This window comes from Rattus norvegicus, chromosome 4 (assembly GCF_036323735.1).
Source record: "Rattus norvegicus strain BN/NHsdMcwi chromosome 4, GRCr8, whole genome shotgun sequence".
In the NCBI taxonomy this organism is placed as follows: domain Eukaryota; kingdom Metazoa; phylum Chordata; class Mammalia; order Rodentia; family Muridae; genus Rattus; species Rattus norvegicus.
This window is the reverse complement of record NC_086022.1, coordinates 9,732,911-9,742,162: the sequence shown is the minus strand read 5'-3', so window position 1 is coordinate 9,742,162 and position 9,252 is coordinate 9,732,911. Positions and strand designations below refer to the sequence as shown.

At 46.0% G+C, this 9,252-nt stretch overlaps 1 long non-coding RNA gene across 1 annotated transcript; it reads left to right on the top strand.

Annotated features, from left to right (window-relative positions):
- The first annotated feature begins 995 nt into the window (after positions 1-995).
- LOC134486663 (uncharacterized) lies at positions 996-7,753 on the top strand. The gene is made up of 2 exons (XR_010066008.1): positions 996-1,204; positions 7,556-7,753. It is a non-coding gene; the product is annotated as an uncharacterized LOC134486663 (long non-coding RNA).
- The last annotated feature ends 1,499 nt before the right edge of the window (positions 7,754-9,252 follow it).

Genomic DNA, 9,252 nt, shown 5'->3' with positions numbered 1-9,252 from the left:
CCTGGGAAAGATTAGCCTGTTGAGATGGAAACATTTCTATTTAAACTTATTCATGTATTGAAAATCGGAACTGATGTTTCTTAAATAATATACAATGGCCATAATACCTGGCAAGGCGTCGCCTTCATCTCTGAGTACCATGAGCTTCCCTGACTGTCAGTGGCTTCTGACTGGGTCCACTGATGGGGACAAAGGAAGCCAGGTAAGTCTGTATATATTCAACTGAATACTAATAAAGTCTGTTTTCAATGTGATTGTTAATCATATTGATCTGCCTCTCAAAGCCCAGAGCAAATTATAGGAGCAATGGCTTGTATTGCCTTGAAAATGTCACACAGATTAAAAAAAAATAAAATTATCACCTTCTGTGTATTTGGGAGATAAATCAGAAAGTTTATTCTTCTGGTATTAAGTGTAATGTGCTAATTTGTTGTTTGGGGTACTCAGGGTCTAGTTTAGCATGGCAACATTGATCAGAAGGCATCCCTGTCTCTGAGAAGTAGTTAATTGATAATTCTTAAAATATTGTCAACATCTCCATCTCTGAACAACTGCTCAGGTTGTGCTTCACCAACCAAGAAGTTCAGCCCCAGAGCTCATGGCACACACATGCTACAAACGATCAGGGCTGGCAGTTAGACCAGGGGCAACAGAATCTTCCAGAGCTTTGCAGACCCAGTGTTTGAGCTAAAAAATATCACGAGTTCTAAGCTCTCAGTCTGAAGAACTTCCAAACATGGCTGATCTAGCATTTTCTGGAGCCACAAAAGAATGATGGCTGCTGAGAAGTAGGAGCAGGAGGTAGCTCAGGGATTTCTGTTCACTGTTACCATGTTCCTGGGGACCACACAGGCCCAGGGGAGTGGCTGCCAGCTGTGTGTCTGGGCCAGGGCACTGAAACTGTGACAACACAGTTGTCACAGGTGTTCTGAACACTTGCATTATCTCTGCTATTCTGGCACAATGGGTGCCAAGGCAACCACCGCCCATCCCCTGCTCCCTGCTGCCACCAATCCCCAGCTCTGGGCTTCGTATCAGGGCACAGCCCCGAGTCAGAGAAAACTTAGCCATGATGTGTACATCCCTCGTGAGGACAACTGTGAAGCAAGATCTATACAGCTCTTGAGGTCTCCCTCTAAACCCCTGCAGTATCCAGCACACTCTGAACTACATGAACTTCCTAGACTCCCATGTGCTTATTTTTGTGAGCATACTCATGTATACAGTACTCTGTGTGTGTGTGTGTGTGTGTGCATACAGATACCATTGTAATTTGGAGGTAGGATGTCTCCCATTGGCTTGTGTTAATTTAAATTAGCATATTTGGGCGGGTGAATCTGATAGGAAGGTAAATCCTGGAGGTGTGCCCTGGAACAGGATTGTAAGACTCTAATCATCCTCTCTTGGTTCCCTATCTCAACCTCAAGCAGTTGCTTTGCCTTATGCCCTATTACGGTATTACAGTGTGCCACCATTGTCACAGAGAAGCTGATCTTGGACTATAGAATTCTGAGCCATAAATAAACCCTTTCTTTTATGAGTTAATTCCCTTATGTATTTAGTTACATGATACATGTACATATTCATATACCCTAATTGACTCACACACTCATAGTATATACAGTCACACAAGCACTCACAGTGCTCTTACACATATTCTCACACAAATACTCTTACACACATGTTGTAAAAATATAAAAATAAAAGTATCATTGTCTTTTACCCCACTAGGTCCTGCACCACGGTGCCCCATGACATCTGCTAGGTATCTTGGTGGAATCACGTCCTAGCTCCGCGGTGGCCCATTGTCTCCTGCCGCCGCACATTTTCCTACACTCAAGCCGTCACATAAAAGAACACACAATACAATAATCTTTGACCCAGTTGGTAAGATATAATTACCCACTTAAACATACAAAGCCCGGTACCATCCATCCTTAGGAACATTGATAACAACCTGTAAATACACAGAGCAGAATCTTAACAAAACCTGCCATGGCTTCTCACCCTCTCCTCCTCCTGTCTCCTCCTTTCTGTCCTAATCTCTTCCTCTTCCTTCAAACTTCTCTCCCGTCCATCCTTCCTTCTCCTCCAATGATAGGCCTCCTTCTATCCTGTACCTGCCCCTCACCAGTACTTTACAAATTCAATGGGGAGGTTCTGGTGAAGTCACCTGAGTTCTGAGTACTGACTAGGCAGCTGTCCTTGGGGCAGTGGAATTAGCATCAAAATACAGATAACTTCAGGGCAAACCACATTTCCCCCTGCTCTTACATGTCTGGTTCAGACAGTCTTAGATCCTTACACTCTTACATAGTCACATACTCTGACACACCCGGATGCCCACACACATGATCTTCCACACTCAAAGAGTCTTAGACCCTTATACTCTTACATAGTCACATACTCTGACACACTCGGATGCCCACACACATGATCTTGCACACACATTTACGCTCATAGATACATTTGCTCTCTCTTCATCTACCCATCCTTTCTCGCTCAAATTCAAACTCCAGAATTTCCTAGCATTACTTTTTCTCTTAAATCTGACAACTTGGTGATGACAGTGTCAATCAAATGCTTTCCCGTCACTCATGCTTGCTCCTGTATTTTAGAAGGCTTTTTGTTACGGTAAGCAATGAATAAATCTAGCTTGGAGAGGTGTCAAACAGAGAGCCTTGCTTGTCTGACAAGTCCCTGAGGATCTGGGTGGCTCAGGGGATCCTGGGAGGATGGGGGTAGGCATAAACATTCCTCTGGTCTAGTTGTGAAGACTTAAAAATAAATCTGGGGTAATGAGCACTGGCTTGTCATTAGCTTAGCAACACAAGGGTTGTCTTCAATGACTTTACAGGTCCTGTTCTGTTGGTGGCAGGCTCTGTTGGAGGGAAAGTTACACATAATTGAATCCAACATTTATTTTCTGTGCACTATTGATTCTTTGGAATTTATTAAAATCTGCATCTTCATGTCTGAATAGATGATCAATTTTTAAACCACTGTACAAACCTGAGGAAATTTTGGTACAGCCTTCTCCCCATGTTCCTCGGAACAAGCTTGTAATTTTCCTGCTCAGATCCTGGATTATGCTGTTTAGCTATTGAAACTCACATGCTTGCTTTGACTGTGCAACGCTGCATTTCCACGTTCCTCCTTCAACTTCTGATGTTTTCTGTTTGAAGCTGTGTCTAGCTCACACTGGCCCTAAAGGGCTGTATCTCTGTTTCTTTGCCTCTGTTTTGATTCACGGTACAGCAGGTTCACCTTGTCTAAGACCAGAGGTGCAGCAACAGTCCCAGCATTAATTTCAGCCTCAAACTGTAGGAGCGACTCTTTGCTAAGTATTGTTTGGTTCACTCCAGTGCAAACATTTTTTCACGTGAGGTACTTAACCCAATTGCAGTTATTTAGTTCACAGTTATTTCTGCCGGCCTGAACCACAGCCCTTATTTGGTGTCTGATAGTTATTGGATTTTATTTGTGGGTTTCAATTTCTTCCTCCTCTTTAAACTGCCTCTAGAAATCTAAAGAATTCCTTCCTCCTCAAAAACAAGCAGTTTATTTTCTGTTTCGAGGTTTCGAGGTTTTAGATTCCACCCCCAACCCTTTTTAGCAGCTAAGCTCAATTTTGTAATTTTAAATTTACTTTCGATTTTATCTATATATTTTTATTTCATATCTCGCTGTGTCCAGTTAGTGCTGCTTCGATGTACATGCACGTAGCACTTCTCATGGACAATCTACTAGTGCCTCCCCCTAATGACTCTCCCTCTCCTAGCCACAGTCAACTGTCAATAGCCCCTCAGTCTGTATGGGAATCTCTGCCTCCTCTCATGCTGGGATGCTGACCAGCTTGGTCTTGTACAGGTCATATGCAGACATAGCTGCTGTGTGTCCTGGCACAGCTCTCCTCCACACACTCCAGCTTTTGCTGACAAACCCTGAAAATGGTGTCCTCCAGCTCTCACCACAGCCATGATCTCACCCCTAGGGTTCCAGGAGTTCTCGTAAGGGTCCCAAATAGGAATATTGATGGAGCCCTGTGCTTCCTGAAATGTCTCCAACCCAGAAGAGTTCTGCGTTTGCTAGGATCCTTTTGAGTTATGGGCTACAGAACACCTTCAGTTCGTGTGTCTAGTGCTTTCCCACTTTCTCTCAAAGATCCATCCCCCTAAGTCTGGTAGTGCTACAGAAGGGCTGCGTGTTCCTTTCATTGACCCACTGGAGGAGTCACCATGTGACTGTCCCCTTGTGAACAACACCCATGCTGACCTCTGGATTAAAGGGGGCATCCCAGTTTCCCTCTACTTGTAACAAGTGCTTTATGAAGAGAGGTTTTTGAAACTGAAAATATTGTTTCCTATCATGGTTTCAAGCTACGATGTATGTGTGGCCTGTGGACTTCTTGGACTCCATGAGCGAGAATCTACTCGTGTGACTCAGGTTTCGTCTCGTGTCACTCCTGATTTTCATCCTTCTTATGTCTCTTCCTTGACGTGGATCATCTTTATTTTTGTTGTTTTTTGTTTTGTTTTGTTCTCCAGTCACTTTCTTCATTTTGGGAATAATAAGATGCCATTTTGCATGCTTCTGCCTCTAATTTGCAGTCTGTCATATCTCCAAAGTGGCTTTTCACAGTGGAGGTTATGAGCAGAAGCCAGTCTTGTCAGTCGGTGTGCTCACTGAGATGGGAGAGCTGTTTTTCCTTCCCCTTCTCTTTTCCCACTTCTTCTGATTCTCAGTCTCTTTCTTTTCTCAGTCTTTCTCTTCCCTTCTCTTGTGTGTCTTTCCCTATCATCTCTCCTCTCTTTTCCTCTCCCTCTTCCTCCTCCTTCTCCTCCTTTTCTTTCTCCTCCTTTCTCCCCTCTGCCTCTCTCTCATTGTTTCTGTCTCTCTCCTTCCTCTTGCTCCCTCACTAACACATTTATATGCGTAGTTCTTATGTGTCTGACTCAGAGGTGCTGTGAGAACGGTGAACTTCAGTGACTCCCTCGTTTATGCACCACACAGAGGTTTCCTATTCAGTGTCTTCCCCATGTTGGTTCTTCCCTTCCTTGGGATACAGTGTCAGTCTCTTCTGTCTGTATGGCATGCGGTACCTCTTTTCACTGCGATGCCCTAGTCCTGTGCTCTTGGGGTCAGAGGTAGGAGGTTTCCTTCTCTGTCCCAGGAGCCCAATCCTATAGTGCCTGACACATGACTCCTCTCTGACATTAAGTTTTCAGCTCTGTAGTTCCCTGCTTTCATCTGGCATTTGTGTTTGTAGAGGAAGATTTTACACACTATACACAATATTTTTTTAATATACTAGCCTGCATGTATGCCATCCCACAGTTTGTCTCTATCTTAAATATTCATTTATAGGGCTTCTTTATAGTTATACATGGGGTAAGCTGGACCTGTGATCACCAACTCCAACAGGTTAAGAAAGGGATGGGGGAGTCGGAACCAGGTGAGTAGCTAAATATAAAAATGGCAAAATAAGCTGGGCTCCATGGCATATGCCTATAATGCCAGCCCCTGTGAGGTACAGGCAGGGGCGTTGCAAATTCAAGGCCAGCCTGGGCTGCATAGTGAGACTGCCTGAGAACAAAGCAAAATCAGGCCAGCAAGATGGCTCAGTGGTAATTTGAGCTTTCTGTAGAACTCAGGCAAAAGTGGAAGAAAACTGACTTTATAGAGTTGACTCCTGACCCCTAAACCCAAGCATGGCATACATGCCCTATCATCTGTATATACATATATACATACATACATACATATGCACGCACGCACCTGAGAGCATGCATGTACCCCATAACAGTTAAAAAAAAAACTAAATCAAAGAAAAACACTAACCGTTGCAGAAATTATGCCTCTGGTCTCTCTATTGATGTCTTTGTCTGTTCTAGATAAGCCAAGACTTCGGGCTACTGAAAAGGCAAAGCCAGCCTAACCCTGGGGACTTGGTGACACAGGGCTGAGGGTGTTTGTGGGTCTGTCTAGGTGTTTAGAAATAACTGAGCCTGCCTTTTAGAAGAGTAAGCACAAAGCCTCTGCGTCTATGGAGTTTCTAGTTCAATCTGATTCTATGCCTGGATTTTGAATGGAGTCCATTTAGGAAAGCCACACACATCACCCAGGAACAAGTAACAGTGGGCGACATGGCTATTTGGAAGAGACATAAGAGTGACAGATTAGGAAACAGATACACGATGGGAGCTGGCAGCAGGCTCCACGGGAGTTGGAGTGGACGTGTGAAACCCAAAGCAAAGACACCACGTCCATTGTCCATCGAGGAGATGTGGCACAAGAAAGAGGGGGCCTCAGAGAGGTAGAGACATCAGCACCACTGAGGGGGGCACTGAAACTAGACAGTGAGAGTGAACTGAAAACCAGAAACATCACTGAGATGTTTAGGGGCCGATCTAGCAACAAGGAAGGCAGCTGTCAGCTCTGTGCCCTCCACTCCTCACTTCCGGCTTGAGTGCCATCTTGGGAAGGTGCTGGCACACTGATCTTGGGAATAAGTCTTGCCTCTCGATGACTCACTGTTCTCCTTTGTGAAGTAGAGATTCTGGAGTTGACTCATGGCAGTTATTCTGCGTGGTAGCAGACATTGAATGGTCTGTAGCCATTCGCTGTTTTTATTTCATTCAAAAGTAGAAATTTACCATGTGGAGGTTCAAGGTCAGGGCAGTTCGGAACAAAATTGAGTTGTCCTTGAACTTCTCTGGTGTGCACTCTCGTGGGTTGTAGGTGAAATGAGGTCCAGGCTTTAGGGAGTAGCTGGCAGGACAGCAGTGTAGTAGGAAGAGGGGCAGAAAGAATGGCTTTTGTCTTCAAACAAGCATGGGCTAGGCATTCTCCAAGCGGAGCCATTTGGGTTCACTGGACTCCACTTGGTCTCTGTTCAGCAGGCAGGGAATCCTTTATCCCGGGGCAACTCTGAGGGGCCTCAGATGGCCGAGAACACCTTTTTTCTTTTCTTTTCTCTTCTCTTCTTTTCTTTTTTTAGGTTTGTTACCATTTATTTGTGAAGTTAAAAGCGAGTGGTACAAAGTAAAAACTGCCACACAATTGTTTTGTTTTGTTCTCATTTTTTTCTCAGTTTATCTCATCTTCAACAGATGACAATGTACCAGGGTAGTCCTGGGGTTGGGGTGGGTATAGGGAGGAGCCAGGGAAGAAAGAGAGGGGGGGGGACAGGGTAGGAGGGGCCTGTGACACCCACACCTGGTCCAAGGAATGTTCCAACTCTAACTGAAAAAAAAAGAAGAAAAAGAAAAAAAAGAGATAGCAAGAGTGACTGTTTTTTTTTTCTTTTAAAAAGTTTATTTAAAAATAAGAATAGGGCCCCCAGGACAGTAGGGAGATAGTGAATTGCTTCCCTCAGGGAGTAGGCTCAAAGGCTGGTGGATAAAGATTTCTATCTTTCTATCTATCTATCTATCTATCTATCTATCTATCTATCTATCTATCATCTATCTAATCTATTTATCTCATGTTATAGGTTTTGTTCTGCTCTTTGTGATTCAATTTTCACCTTTTTTATTTTTATTTTTTTTGGCAGAGGTTAAATTCTTGCTATTTTCTAAGGCTGGCTCAACATGAAGGATCCCAATTTTAGAAAGGAAGAAGATGTGAGACACACAGAATGAGAGAGAGAGCGCGCCTCAGCCCGAAGGGGATCCTTGCACCCTAGGCAGCCGTTGCTCTCTCACCAAACCAATCAAATATAGAAACCAATAAAAGAAACCCCTAAACGGAACTAAAATGAAGGGAAAAAATATTTTCACAGATGACGTTCGTATCCATTTGTTTCAGTTGCCTGCAGAGGAGAGACAGGAATGGTCATGGCAGGAGTGCGGTGTGGCTGTAAGAGGCTGCAACTCGAGGCCAAGCCCAAGCACAGGCTAAGCAGGGGGCTGTGACTGTCTTGGGGACTCCACTGGTCCTTAGTGGAGAAGCAGGAAAAAGAGGAGGAGTGGGGGAAGAGGAGGAGGAGGAGGAGTGTGCAGCAGAAGCCAGGGGTGTAGAAGAGGGCACACAGGGGAAAAGTACCAGGAGGGAAGGAGACAGAGGAGGGAGGCAGGCAGAAGCTGGGCATCACAGCATTCAGATCATGGTTTCCCCACAACACTCCTGTGAGGTAGGTTGGAAGGTGGCAACAATCTTCATGCCCACTTCACAGACAAGACCCGGGACACAGAGGCAAGCACACTAGAGGTAGGGAAGGCCCAGTCCCCTCAGTAGGCTCCCCTCCAGCCCAGCAGAGCCAGGGCTGCCTGCAACACACAGTTACTTGAACATGAGGATGAAGATGGTGGAGTAAAAAGTAAAATGGATAAAAAAGAACAAAACCCAAAATAGTGATGCTGAAAAGGGGAAAAATATAAACATTTTCTTCCCAAGTGACCAAATTTTGAGTGAGCTTGTTCAGCAATCGGTGTGGCACCCAGCATAGCCCCCACTTCCTGCCCCCACCCAGGACATCCCAGCAGTTCAGAGGTCCACCTTTGCAGCCGGTGCCTCCAGCACCCGACAATGTCACACCAACAGTGGCTACCAGAGGAGCCTCTTCAGTGAGCCTCTGCACCCATGGAGTGCTTCCCAGCAGTGGGGCTGAGAGGCTCTGGGAGGCTGACATCAAGGGCACACCCCACAGGGGAAAGGGTTACCAACGCTACCCACTAAGGCAGGATGGACCGTGGTGGTCAGAGTTGGGAAGGAAAAAGGAGGGGGGGAGGAGGAGGAGGGTGGCAGTTCCCACTTGCCTGCTGCTATCCCTACTGGGTGGGAGGTGGCTGTAGTCTGTCCATAGTAAGCAGCCTGCTGTCTGTAAGACTCAGCCCAGGTGGCACTATAGTCAGGCTAGGAGCCAGGGGGTGCTCCAGGACCATCACCAGTGGTCACTTGTGCTTGCTTCTTGAAGTAATCCTCCCAAGCCTTGGTGTAGTCTGATTGACCAGTGGGTGAAGCCGGGGGTGGGGGTGGGGACATGGGGAGGTAGGGGGCTGGGGGTTGGGGGGTGTTGGGGGCTGGAGTTGGGGTGTGGGTGATTCCCTTGTGCAGGTGGGGCTACAGGGGCTGGGGCAGGGCCTGGCTCGGGACCTGGGGGTTGCTGATAGTAGTGGGAGTAGTAGGTAGCCCAGGCAGCATTAGGATCTATAGCTGCTGCTGCAGCTTTGTTTGGGTCATGAGGGGCAGGTGGTTGCCACTGGGGGTAGCTATTGCCCCAGATCTGAGGGGATACTGGTGAGGAGGGGA